The sequence below is a fragment of the Rhinopithecus roxellana genome, chromosome 8, assembly GCF_007565055.1.
Source record: "Rhinopithecus roxellana isolate Shanxi Qingling chromosome 8, ASM756505v1, whole genome shotgun sequence".
Taxonomy (NCBI): Eukaryota; Metazoa; Chordata; class Mammalia; order Primates; family Cercopithecidae; genus Rhinopithecus; species Rhinopithecus roxellana.
Window position 1 is genome coordinate 37,963,641 of NC_044556.1, and position 14,626 is coordinate 37,978,266.

Consider the following 14,626-nt stretch of genomic DNA (forward strand, 5'->3'; position numbering starts at 1 on the left):
CAACTGAGGTACTGGGTTCATCTCACTGGGGCGTGTCACACAGTTGGTGCTGGTCAGTGGGTGCAGCCCGACCAGCGAGAGCTGAAGCAGGGCGAGGCATCACCTCACCTGGGAAGCACAAAGGGGAAGGGAATTCCTTTTCCTAGCCATGGAAATTGAGACACACAACACCTGGAAAACTGGGTAACTCCCACCCTAATACTGCACTTTACCAAGGGTCTTAAAAAAACGGCACACCAGGAGATTATATCCCACACATGGCCCAGAGGGTCCTATGCCCACAGAGCCTCCCTCATTGCTAGCACAGCAGTCTGAGATCTAACTACAAGGTGGCAGCAAGGCTGGGGGAGGGGCGCCTGCCATTGCTGAGGCTTAAGTAACTTAAGAGGCTTAAACAAAGTCACCAGGAATCTCGAATTGGGTGGAGCCCACCACAGCTCAAGGAGGCCGGCCTGCCTCTGTAGACTCCTCCCCTGGGGACAGGGCATAGCTAAAAAAAAGCAGCAGAAACCTTGGCAGAGGTAATTGCCCCTGTCTGACAGCTTTGAAGAGAGCAGTGGATCTCCCAGCATGGAGGTTGAGATCTGAGAACAGACAGACTGCCTGCTCAAGTGGGTCCCTGACCCCTGAGTAGCCTAACTGGGAGACATCCCCTACTAGGTGCAGACTGGCACCTCACACCTCACACGGCAGGGTACACCCCTGAGATGAAGCTTCCAGAGCAAGAATCAGACAGCAACACTCGCTGTTCAGCAATATTCTATCTTCTGCAGCGTCTGCTGCTGATACCCAGGCAAACAGGGTCTGGAGTGGACCTCAACCAAACTCCAACAGACCTACAGCTGAGGGTCCTGACTGTTAGAAGGAAAACTAACAAACAGAAAGGACACCCACACCAAAACCCCATCAGTACGTCACCATCATCAAAGACCAAAGGCAGATAAAACCACAAAGATGGGGAAAAAGCAGTGCAGAAAAGCTGGAAATTCAAAAAATAAGAGCGCATCTCCCCCTCCAAAGGAACACAGCTCATTGCCAGCAACGGAACAAAACTGGACAGAGAATGACTTTGACAAGTTGAGAGAAGAAGGCTTCAGTTGATCAAACTTCTCAGAGCTAAAGGAGGAACTACATAACCAGCGCAAAGAAACTAAAAACCTTGAAAAAAGAATGGATGAATGGATGACTAGAATAATCAATGCAGAGAAGACCTTAAAAGAACTGATAGAGATGAAATCCATGACACGAGAACTACATGATAAATGCACAAGCTTCAGTAACCAACTCAATCAACTAGAAGAAAGAGTATCAGCGATTGAAGATCAAATGAATGAAATGAAGTGAGAAGAGAAGTGTAGAGGAAAAAAAAGTAAAAAGAAATGAACAAAGCCTCCAAGAAATATGGGATTATGTGAAAAGACCAAATTTACATCTGATTGGTGTGCCTGAAAGTGATGGGGAAAATGGAACCAAGTTGGAAAACACTGTGCAGGATATCATCCAGGAAAACTTCCCCAACCTAGTAAGACAGGCCAACATTCAAATTCGGGAAATACAGAAAACGCCACAGAGATACTCCTCAAGAAGAGGAACTCCAAGACACATAATTGTCAGATTCACCAAAGTTGAAATGAAGGAAAAAATGTTAAGGGGAGCCAGAGAGAAAGGTCGGGTTACCCACAAAGGAAAGCCCATCAGACTAACAGCAGATTTCTCTGCAGAAACTCTCCAAGCCAGAAGAGAGTAGGGGGCCAATATTCAACATTCTTAAAGAAAAGAATTTTCAACCCAGAATTTCAGATCCAGCCAAACTAAGTTTCATAAGTGAAGGAGAAATAAAATCCTTTACAGACAAGCAAATGCTTAGAGATTTTGTCACGACCAGGCCTGACCTACAAGAGATCCTGAAGGAAGCACTAAACATGGAAAGGAACAACAGGTACCAGCCATTGCAAAAACATGTCAAAATGTAAAGTCCATCAATGCTAGGAAGAAACTGCATCAACTAGCGAGCAAAATAACCAGCTAATATCATAATGACAGGATCAAGTTCACACATAACAATATCAACCTTAAATGTAAATGGACTAAATGGTCAAATTAAAAGACACAGACTGGCAAATTGGATAAATAGTTAAGACCCATCAGTTTGCTGTATTCAGGAGACGCATCTCACATGCAGAGATACACATAGGCTCAAAATAAAGGGATAGAGGAAGATTTACCAAACAAATGGAAAGCAAAAAAAGCAGGGATTGCAATCCTAGTCTCTGATAAAACAGACTTTAAATCATCAAAGATCAAAAGAGACAAAGAAGGCCATTACATAATGGTAAAGGGATCAATTCATCAGGAAGAGCTAACTATCCTAAATACATATGCACCCAATACAGGAGCACCCAGATTCATAAAGCAAGTCCTTAGAGACTTACAAAGAGACTTAGACTCCCATACAATAATAATGGGAGACTTCAACACCCCACTGTCAACATTAGACAGATCAACGAGACAGAAAGTTAACAAGGATATCCAGGAATTGAACTCAACTCTGCACCAAGCAGACCTAATACACATCTACAGAACTCTCCACCCCAAATCAACAGAATATACATTCTTCTCAGCACCACATCGCACTTATTCCAAAATTGACCACATAATTGGAAGTAAAGCACTCCTCAGCAAATGTAAAAGAACAGAAATTATAACAAACTGTCTCTCAGACCACAGTGCAATCAAATTAGAACTCAGGACTAAGAAACTCAATCAAAACTGCTCAACTGTATGGAAACTGAACAATCTGCTCCTGAATGACTACTGGGTACATAACGAAATGAAGGCAGAAATAAAGATGTTCTTTGAAACCAATGAGAACAAAGATACAACATACCAGAATCTCTGGGACACATTTAAAGCAGTGTGTAGAGGGAAATTTATAGCACTAAATGCCCACAAGAGAAAGCAGGAAAGATCTAAAATTGACACCCTAACATCACAATTAAAAGAACTAGAGAAGCAAGAGCAAACACATTCAAAAGCTAGCAGAAGGCAAGAAATAACAGATCAGAGCAGAACTGAAGGAGACAGAGACACAAGAAACCCTCCAAAAAATAAATGAATCCAGGAGCTGCTTTTTTGAAAAGTTCAACAAAATTGATAGACTGCTAGCAAGACTAATAAAGAAGAAAAGAGAGAAGAATCAAATAGATGCAATAAAAAATGATAAAGGGGATATCACCACTGACCCCATAGAAATACAAACTACCACCAAAGAATACTATAAACAGCTCTACACAAATAAACTAGAAAACCTAGAAGAAATGGATAATTTCCTGGACACTTATACTCTCCCAAGACTAAACCAGGAAGAAGTTGAATCCCTGAATAGACCCATAGCAGGCTCTGAAATTGAGGCAATAATTAATAGCCTACCAACCAAAAAAGTCCAGGAACAGATGGATTCACAGCCAAATTCAACCAGAGGTACAAGGAGGAGTTGGTACCATTCCTTCTGAAACTATTCCAATCAATAGAAAAAGAGGGAATCCTCCCTAACTCATTTTACGAGGCCAACATCATCCTGATACCAAAGTCTGACAGAGATACAACAATAAAAGAGAATTTCAGACCAATATCCCTGATGAACATCAATGCAAAAATCCTCAATAAAATACTGGCAATCATCCAGCAGCACATCAAAAAGCTTATCCACCATGATCAAGTGGGCTTCATCCCTGGGATGCAAGGCTGGTTCAACATACACAAATCAATAAACATAATCCAGCATATAAACAGAACCAAAGACAAAAACCACATGATTATCTCAATAGATGCAGAAAAGGCCTTCGACAAAATTCAACAGCCCTTCATGCTAAAAACTCTCAATAAATTCGGTATTGATGGAACGTATCTCAAAATAATAAGAGCTATTTATGACAAACCCACAGCCAATATCACACTGAATGGGCAAAAAATGGAAGCATTCCCTTTGAAAACTGGCACAAGACAGGGATGCCCTCTCTCACCACTCCTATTCAACATAGTGTTGGAAGTTCTGGCTAGAGCAATCAGGCAAGAGAAAGAAATTAAGGGTATTCAGTTAGGAAAAGAAGAAGTCAAATTGTCCCTGTTTGCAGATGACGTGATTGTATATTTAGAAAACCCCATTGTCTCAGCCCAAAATGTCCTTAAGCTGATAAACAACTTCAGCAAAGTCTCAGGATACAAAATCAATGTGCAAAAATCACAAGCATTCTTATATACCAGTAACAGACAAACAGAGAGCCAAATCATGAGTGAACTCCCATTCACAATTGCTAAAAAGAGAGTAAAATACCTAGGAATCCAACTTACAAGGGATGTGAGGACCTCTTCATGGAGAACTACAAACCACTGCTCAGTGAAATAAAAGAGGACACAACAAATGGAAGAACATACTATGCTCATGGATAGGAAGAATCAGTATTGTGAAAATGGCCATACTGCCCAAGGTAATTTATAGATTCAATGACATCCCCATTAAGCTACCAATGACTTTCTTCACAGAATTGGAAAAAACTGCTTTAAAGATCATATGGAACCAAAAAAGACCCTGCATTGCCAAGACAATCCTAAGCCAAAAGAACAAAGCTGGAGGCATCATGTTACCTGACTTCAAACTATACCGCAAGGCTACAGTAACCAAAACAGCATGGTACTGGTACCAAAACAGAGATATAGACCAATGGAACAGAACAGAGCCCTCAGAAATAATACCACACATCTACAGCCATCTGATCTTTGACAAACCTTACAAAAACAAGAAATGGGGAAAGGATTCCCTATTTAATAAATGGTGCTGGGAAAATTGGCTAGCCATAAGTAGAAAGCTGAAACTGGACCCTTTCCTTACTCCTTATATGAAAATTAATTCAAGTTGGATTAGAGACTTAAATGTTAGATCTAAAACCATAACAACCCTAGAAGAAAACCTAGGTAATACCATTCAGGACATAGGCATGGGCAAGGACTTCATGTCTAAAACACCAAAAGCAAAGGCAACAAAAGCCAAAATTGACAAATGCAATCTAAGTAAACTAAAGAACTTCTGCATGGCAAAAGAAACTACCATCAGAGTGAACAGGCAACCTACAGAATGGGAGAAAATTTTTGCAATCTACTCATCTGACAAAGGGCTAATATCCAGAACCTATAAAGAACTCAATCAAATTTACAAGAAAAAAAAAGCAACCCCATCAAAAAGTGGGCAAAGGATATGAGCAGACACTTCCCAAAAGATGACATTCATACAGCCAACAGACACAAGAAAAAATGCTCATCATCACTCGCCATCAGAGAAATGCAAATCAAAACCACAATGAGATACCATCTCACACCAGTTAGAACGGCAATCATTAAAAAATCAGGAAACAACAGGTGCTGGAGAGGATGCGGAGAAATAGGAACACTTTTACACTGTTGGTGGTACTGTAAACTAGTTCAACCATTGTGGAAAACAGTGTGGCGATTCCTCAAAGATCTAGAACTAGAAATACCATTTGACCCCGCCATCACATTACTGGGGATACACCCAAAGGATTATAAGTCATGCTGCTATAAAGACACATGCACACGTATACTTATTGTGGCACTATTCACAATAGCAAAGACTTGGAATCAACCCAAATGTCCATCAGTGACAGACTGGATTAAGAAAATGTGGCACATACACACCATGGAATATTATGCAGCCATAAAAAAGGATGAGTTCGTTTCCTTTGTAGGAGCATGGATGCAGCTGGAAACCATCATTCTCAGCAAACTATCACAAGAACAGAAAACCAAATACCACATGTTCTCACTCATAGGTGGGAATTGAACAATGAGATCACTTGGACACAGGAAGGGGAACATCACACACTGGGTCCTATTGTGGGGAGGGACGGGGGGGAAGGATAGCATTAGGAGATATACCTAATGTAAATGATGAGTTAATGGGTGCAGCACACCAACATGGCACAGGTATACATATGTAACAAACCTGCACGTTGTGCACATGTACCCTAGAACTTAAAGTATAATAATAATAATAATAAAATGCTGGTGAGGATGTGGAGAAAAGGGAACAGGTACACTGTTGGTGGGAATATAAATTAGTACAACCACTGTGGAGAACATTTGGAAGTTCCTCAAAAAGACTTAAATAGAGCTACTATATGATCCAGCAATATACTACTAGGTATATACCCCAAAGGAAGGAAATTAGTATATCAAAGAGTTATCTGTACTCCCATGTTTATTGCAGCAGTGTTCACAATAGCCAAGATTTGGAAGCAACCTAAGTGTCCATCAACATATGAATAAAGAAAATATGGTAGTTAATCACAATGGAGCACCATTCTGCCCAAAGAAAGAATGAGATCCTGTTATTTGCAATAACATGGTTGGAACTGGAGGTCATTATGTTAAATGAAATAAGCCAGGAACAGAAAGACAAACTTTGCATGTTCTCACTGATTTGTGGGAGGTAAAAATTAAAATAATTAAATTCATAGAGAGTATAAGGATGGTTACCAGAGGCTGCAAAGGGTAGTGGGGTAGGTGGGGGGGAAGTCGGGATGGTTAATGGGTACAAAAAAATAGAAAGAATGAATAAGGTCTAGTATTTGTTAGCATAACAGCGTGACTATAGTCAAAAATAAATGTACATTTAAAAATAACTAGAAGAGTATAATTGGATTGTTTGTAACACAAAGGATAAATGCTTGAGGTGGTGGATACATTTACCCTGATGTGATTATTATGCACTGCATGCCTGTATCAAAATACCTCATGTAACCCACACATATTTACACCTGTTGTATACACACAAAAATTAGAAACTAAAATTTAAAAATTTTAAAAACCAAAAAAAAAAAAAAAAAAGGATAACCCCAAGAGCCCATGGAAAATAGCCATAATTCTTTTATTTTACCTTATAACTAAGAGTGATGTTAGAAATAATTAGGTTCATTTGGCATGTTTCATATTTCTTAACAAGCTCAGCATTTATTGTAAGAGCTGCAGAGGAGCCTGGGTGAGATGCCTCACACCTGTAATCCCAGCACTTTGGGAGACTGAGGCAAGTAGATCACCTGAGGTCAGGAGTTCGACCACCCTGGCCAACACAGTGAAATCCCCTCTCTACTAAAAATACAAAAATTAGCCAGGCATGGTGGTGGATGCCTGTAGTCCTGGCTACTCAGGAGGCTGAGGCAGGAAAATCTCTTGAACCTGGAAGATGGAGGTTGCAGTGGGCTGCCGAGATCATGCCAGCCTGGGCAACAGAGCAGGACTCTGTCTCAAAAAAAAAAAAAAAAAAAAAAGTCGGGTGCAGTGGCTCATGCTTGTAATCCTAGCACTTTGGGAGGCCAAGGCGGGCAAATCACCTGAGGTCAGGAGTTCGAGACAAGCCTGGCCAACATGGTGAAATCCCATCTCTACCAAAAATACAAAAAAATTAGCCAGGTGTGGTGACTCATGCTTGCAATCCCAGCTACTTGGGAGGCTGAGGCAGGACAATCACTTGAACCCAGGAGGCAGAGGTTGTGGTGAGCTGAGATTGTGCCACTGCACTCCAGCCTGGGTGACAGTGCAAGACTCCGTCTCAAAAAAAAAAAAAAAAAAAAAAAAAAAACTGCAGAGGAAGAATTATTAAATCATAGAAAACACTTAGCCCTCCCTGAATTAAGTTTGAATAGGTGAAATATTGTTAACATAAATATTTCAAAAACAATATGCTTTATGTGAAGGTCCTGGAGATTTTTCAATGTGTTCACTATGTTTTTATCCTCAAGGAAAAATGTTGATCAAATGTATATAAAATAGTTATAGGCCAGGCATGGGACTCACACCTGTAATCCCAGCGCTTTGGGAGGCCAAGACAAGAGGATTACTTGAGTCCAGGAACTGAAGAACAGCCTGGGGAATATGGTGAGACACCATCTCTACCAAAAAATAATAATTAGCCAACCATGGTGGCTCACGCCTGTTTTCCCAGCTACTCAGGAGACTGAGGTGGGAAGATTGCTTGAGTACAGGAGGTTGAGACCACACTGAGCTGGGATTATGCCACTCCACTTCAACTTGGGTGACAGAGTGAGACCCTGTCTCAAAAAATTTTTAAAAAGTTCTGTATTGCAACCCAATGGGGAATTTTACTTTCCTTTCTTATGATATAATTGGCCTCATCCTTCTAGTGTTTCTCATCTATAAATAATGTTTGTTTTACTCTGATTCTTGCCAAACAGCTAAAAGGCTTTTAGAAACTCTGTTTTCAACTAAGGTAAGTTTCAGAGCCCTATGGAAAGGTTTGCATCAATAATTTTCAACTATTGATATTTGATATGGTTTGGCTCTGTCCCCACCCAAATCTCATCTGGTAGCTCCCATAATTGTCACCTGTTGTGGGAGGGACCCAGTGAGAGATAATTGAATCATAGGGGTGGGACTTTCCTGTGGTGTTCTCATGATAGTGAATAAGTCTCACGAGACCTGATAGTTTTAAAAACAGGAGTTTCTGTACACAAGCTCTCTCTCTTTGCCTGCCACCATCCATGTGAGATTTGAGTTGCTCCTCCTTGCCTTCTTCAAGGATTGTGAGGCCTCCCCAGCCATGTGGAACTGTAAGTCCATTAAACCTCTTTCTTTTCCCAGTCTTGGATATGTCTTTATCAGCAGCATGAAAACAGACTAATATAGTAAATTGGTACCAGGAGTGGGGTGGTGCTGAAAAGATTTCCAAAAATGTGGAAATGACTTTGGAACTGGGTAACACGCAGAGGTTGGAACAGTTTGGAGGAAGAGAGAAAAATGTGGAAAGTGTGGAACTTCCTAGAGACTCATTGAATGACTTTGACAAAAATGCTAATGGTGATATGAACAATATGGTCCAGGCTGGCGAGGTCTCAGATGGAAATGAGGAACCTGTTGGGAACTGGAGTAAAGGTGACTGTTGCTATGTTTTAGCAAAGAGACTGGTGGCATTTTGCCCCTGCCCCAGAGATTTGTGAAACTTTGAACTTGAGAGAGATGATTTCGGGTATCTGGCAGAAGAAATTTCTAAGCAGCAAAGCATTCGAGAGGTGACTTTGGGTGTTGTTAAAAACATTCAGTTTTATAAGGGAAGCAGAGCATTAAAGTTTGGAAAGTTCGCAGCCTGACGATGCAATAGAAAATAAAAACCCATTTTTTGAAGAGAAATTCAAGCCTGCTGCATAAATTTGCATAAGCAACGAGTTAATTAATGAATGTTAATCCCCAAGCAATGGGGAAAATGTCTCCAGGCATGTCAGAGGTCTTCACAGCAGCCCCTCCCATCACAGGCTTGGAGGCCTAGGAGAAAAAGATGGCTTCCCAGGCCGGGCCCAGGGTCCCTCTGTTGTGTGCAGTTTAGGGACTTGGTGATCTGCATTGCAGCCACTCCAGCTGTGACTAAACGGGGACAAGGTACAGCTCGGGCTGTTGCTTCAGAGGGTGGGAGCCCCAAGCCATGGCAGCTTCCATGTGGTGTTGAGCCTGCGAGGGCAAAGAAGTCAATAATTGAGGTTTGGGAACCTCCACCAAGATTTCAGAAGATGTATGGAAATGCCTGGATGCCCAGGCAAAAGTTTGTTGCAGTGGTTGGGCCCTCATGGAGAACCTCTGCTAGAACAGTATGGGAGGGAAATGTGGGGTCAGACCCCTCAAGCAGAGTCGCTACTGAGGCACCACCTAGTGGAGTTGCGAGAAGTGGGCCACCATCCCCCAGACCCCAGAATGGTAGATCCACTGACAGTTTGCACTGTGCACCTGGAAAAGCCGCAGACACTCAATGCCAACCCATGAAAGCAACAGGAGGAGGGCTATAACCTGCAAAGTCACATGGTCGAAGTCGCCCAAGACCTTGCAAAACCACCTCTTGCATCAGCATAGCCTGGATGTGAGATATGGAGTCAAAGGTGCTTTAAAATCTGACTGCCGGGTTGGTTTTTGGACTTGCATGGGGCCTGTAGTCCCTTTGTTTTGACTAATTCCTCTCATTTGGAATGGCTGTATTTACCCAATGCCTGTACCCCCACTGTATCTAGGAAGTAACTAACTTGCTTTTGATTTTACAGGTTCATAGGTGGAAGGCACTTGAGTTGTCTCAGAAGAGACTTTGGACTGTGGACTTGTGAGTTAATGCTGGAATGTGTTAAGACTTCGGGGCACTGTTGAGAAGGCATGATTGGTTTTTAAATGTGAGGACATGAGATTTGGGAGGGGCCGAGGCAGAATGATATGGTTTGACTCTGTGTCCCCACCAAAATCTCATCTTGTAGCTCCCATAATTCCCACATGTTGTGAGAGGGGCCTGGTAGGAGATAACTGAATCATAGGGTTGGCACTTTCCTGTGCTGTTCTCATAATACTGAATAAGTCTCACGAGATCTGATGGTTTAAAAAATGGGAGTTTCTGTGCACAAACTCTCTTCTCTTATCTGCCACCATATGAGATGTGTCTTTCGCCTTCTGCCATGATTGTGAGGCTCCTCAGCCACATGGATGGTACTGTGAGTCCATTAAACCTCTTTCTTCTTTAAATTGACCAGTCTTGGGTATGTCTTTATCAGCAGTATGAAAACAGAGTAATACAATATTTCAAAGAACAGATTCTTGAATACATAATTCCAAGATTACACTGCTTAGAGAACCTCAGACTCTACCAGTGGGCTAAGCAGAATTTCCATGGCTAGTTTTACTCAGGAAGCAAACAGCTTTATGAAGGCAAACTACTACTAATGGAAAGCCCAGTAGCAAAGAGTTAATGACATTATTACATTAAGTCTCCCTTTCTCCAGGTTTTTTTATCTTTACTGAATTTTTCATTTTGTTTTTGGCCAAACAAACTTTTTGATCAAAAAGTTATTCTCCACTGGTAGCAGCAATAATTGAGAATTTGGTTTTATGCACTCACAATTTGGGTTATTTTTCTAGATAGATGACTGACATCTATTCTCTTTTGAGAGAGATGACAATCCCATTTGACACCCTTTTCCTTTATTTGTCCACTTTTATCTGAAATCAACTAAGTATTTGGTGCACACTGAGAAGAAAAAGAGATTTTTTATATCTGTAATTGTGACATTTTTGTTTTTGTGCCTATTTTTTATTACTCTCTAGAAAGCATTTATTAACACTTAATTTTCTTTCTGTATTCTGGAAAATAAACATAATACACAAAATGCAACAAAATGCCCTCTTCCCATTTCAAATAAATATAATTTGCTCTTGCAAAAAGAGGTAATAATCTGTGTAATTCACCACAGTATATGTGTTAGTCCGTTTTCACACTGTTATTAGAAAAATACCTGAGACTGGGTAATGTATGAAGAAAAGAGGTTTAATTGACTCACAGTTTCACAGGCTTAACAGGAAGCATGGCTGGGAGGCCTCAGGAAACTTACAATCATGGCAGCAGGAGAAGGGGAAGCAAGCATGTCTTACCATAGCAGGGCAGGAGAGATAGAGTGCGTGAGGGTGTAAGTGCCACACACTTTAAAAAAAATAAAATGTTGTGAGAATTCACTCACTATCACAAGAACAAAAGGGAAGTCCAACCCCATGATTCAATCACCTCCCAGCAGGCTCTTCCTCCAACACGTGGGGATTACAACTTGACATAAGATCCGGGTGGGGGCATAGAGCCAAACCATATCAACACACTATCAGGGAAATAAGGATAATCTCTAGTTAAATGGTCACTTATTTTAATGACTCTCACAAGCATTTTTTTCTGGAGAAAAAGAACACCATTGTCTGTGGGATTATATTGACTTGGAGACTGTTGCTTCTTGTTTGGAGAAGGCAAATATAAACTCTTTTAAAAGGCATTTAGTGTCCACCAGGCACAGTGGTTCATACCTGTAATCCCAGCTCTTTGGGAAGCCAAGATGGGAGGATCACTTGTGGCCAGGAGTTTGAGATTACAGTGAGCTCTGATTTTTATGCCACTGCACTCTACCTGAGTGACAGAGGGAGACACTGTCTTTAAAAATATGTAATAAATTTAAAATGCATGTGTGTGTTTAGTGTCAAAAAGAATCTTAGTTTGGGAGAAAAATAGCATCCAGGTATTTGCTAAATCAACTAAATTGTGTGGTAACTTTCATGTTAATACTTCCTAGAGACCAGACCACATTCTGAATAATGATTCCTTGTGTATCACACTGGTAATTTTCAAAATTAGTGGTTAAGCATTTGAATTCACAGTTATGCATGTACTATTATATAAACCCAAAACAGAATTTTAAAGCTCCATTGACAGAAAAGGCTAAAAATAATGGTGCTATACAGGACAAATTTATCTTTTCTACAATTATTATTAACATTATAAGAACTGAAATCTATCGAATTATAAAGACTTCACACAGGCTTATAAATGCATATGTCCCTTCAAGACACTTCAAGACAATGTATTAGTTTGCTCTTACAAGTGGTAAGAATATTTTAGTAACCAGCAAAAATCACATGTAGGTATTCACATTCACCAATCTTAAAAGTTTTCTTTTGTGTAATCTATTCACACTCAAAAGCATATATCACCAAGTAATAGAAGTCATTATTACTGTTTGCCTTCTTATGTTAGCAGTTGATTGGTACTTTATATACTACCTGGTAGAAGTAAATCAACATTTATTGTAGTTCCAGTCCCACCATATGTGGCTTATTTACATGGATGCAGAAATGCTGATCAAACCATGCTACCTCAAAACATAACCGTATTCCGTAACAAATCTTACACAGGCTATAAAGTGGGTATTACATCTGTCCTAAGCATTATAAAGGGCATCAATTAGTGTCCAGCTGGTGACATAACATAATAACTTTTTTCTTCATTTATAAGAGTAGAAAATTATATGCCCAGGCATTCTTTTATAGCAACACGTTTATTTCTGCAAATTTCTGAAACAGTTAAGTGTGTACTCAAAAATTCACAAGTCCAATAAAACAAGTTTGTGGTTTCCTTCTTTGGCATTCTTAGTGTTTACTCCATTTCAAAGGGTGTATTAAAGTTGTTTGCCAAGGATATATGTTCAAAGATCCTTGACAGGCTTGGTTTCGACAGTTTTACTGAGTGACATGGGTTGCTGAGAGGAGCTTCAGGAATATCATATGGTCTGTCTCAGGCTCCCTTCTCTCATAATACAGAGCCCAGAGCTAAGTCGTGGTGAGAATCATGGCCAGGTTTGTGTCACTTTAATGGAAATTCCCAGAAACCTTAGCACCTGTGATTGTTTGGTTCCTTTCAAAAGGAAACATTTTTCTGCCCACAATCCTCTTGATAAAGGTCACTGAGATCTTCTTGGTGAGTTTGTTTGGAACATCCTGGGAATTCTCTAGCATAGCAGGATTCTGGGGGCTAGTCCGTCTCTGTCATTTCCAACTAGTCATTGAAACATACCACTCCACAACACTTAAACTCCCACAGAAAACCTCCCATCCATGAGTAAGCCACTGGTATCCAGGTAAGTCATATTTGCCATTCTGACTTTTAAAGTGACTACATCTAACCACTGTGCTGGAATCATACACTTCTGTTCATATGTCCAAATGCCACTAGCCAGATCTGCACAAAAAATGACAAGTAAACTTCCAAAGTACCACACAAGCAGCACAGGGTTTTTCCTCTGTTCCACAATATCCTGACATCCCCACAATAATAAGGAAAATAACAAATAGCAATCATGACCAGATGAGTTATAGGAAAGTAGGTCGAGATGACCTCTCCTCCACCTTGTTTCTGCAGTTAAAGTCAGAACATTATTAGGTAGTCCCTCATCTAAGCAAAAACTGCCAACATGCTGATGAACATTAACCAAAAAAGCAAATTGAAGGCAGAGAGCAGGCAGTGCATGGAATCTTCTCTGGCCATTACGAGCCCCAGGAGAGAAAAGCCCCCCTCGTCTCACCAGATTATATCCTCATTGTCAAAACAGCAGCAATCATCAGCCCTGGGCTTCATGCCCTACTTCAATCAGACAGTTGGGGTGCATGGCAGAGGCTCATGGGGGCAGGGAGGCTTCTCATGGATTTCTGTTTATTCTTGAAGGTATAAGTGCTCTGTGTGTCTTTATATGTCTAATTCAGAAAGGCCTTTATCTGTTGTTGTAAGAGTGTGCAATGATTTTCTATCTTTGGAAGGCTCAAGGTCTCCATGAGTTTGCAGTCAAGTCACTGGCCAGGGCTGCAGTCTCATATGAAATCTCAACTGGGGAAGAATCCACTACCAAACTCACTCATGTGGTTGTCAGATGGACTCAGTTCATCATGGACTATTAGGCAGTGGTCTTTAATTTCTCACTGGCTGTTGGCCAAAAGTCTCTCTCACTTTCTTGCTACATGAACCTCTCCATAGGGCAGGTCACAACATGGCAGAAGGCTTCCCTCAGAATGCGTGAGCCAGGGAGTGAGAGAGAGCACCCAAGAAGGAAGTCATAGTCTTTTTGAACATAATATCAGAAGTGACACCCCATCACTTCTGCCATACATGATTCATTAGAAGCAAGTCAATATATGAGCTCACACTCAAGAAAAGAACATTACACAAAGGTGTGAATACCAGCAGTCAGGATCACTGTTGATCATTAGA

General features: G+C 40.8%; 1 pseudogene; it reads right to left on the reverse strand.

The window, feature by feature from the left end:
• Positions 1-13,021: 13,021 nt before the first annotated feature.
• Positions 13,022-13,909, reverse strand: LOC104665943 (annotated as a pseudogene).
• Positions 13,910-14,626: the final 717 nt, after the last annotated feature.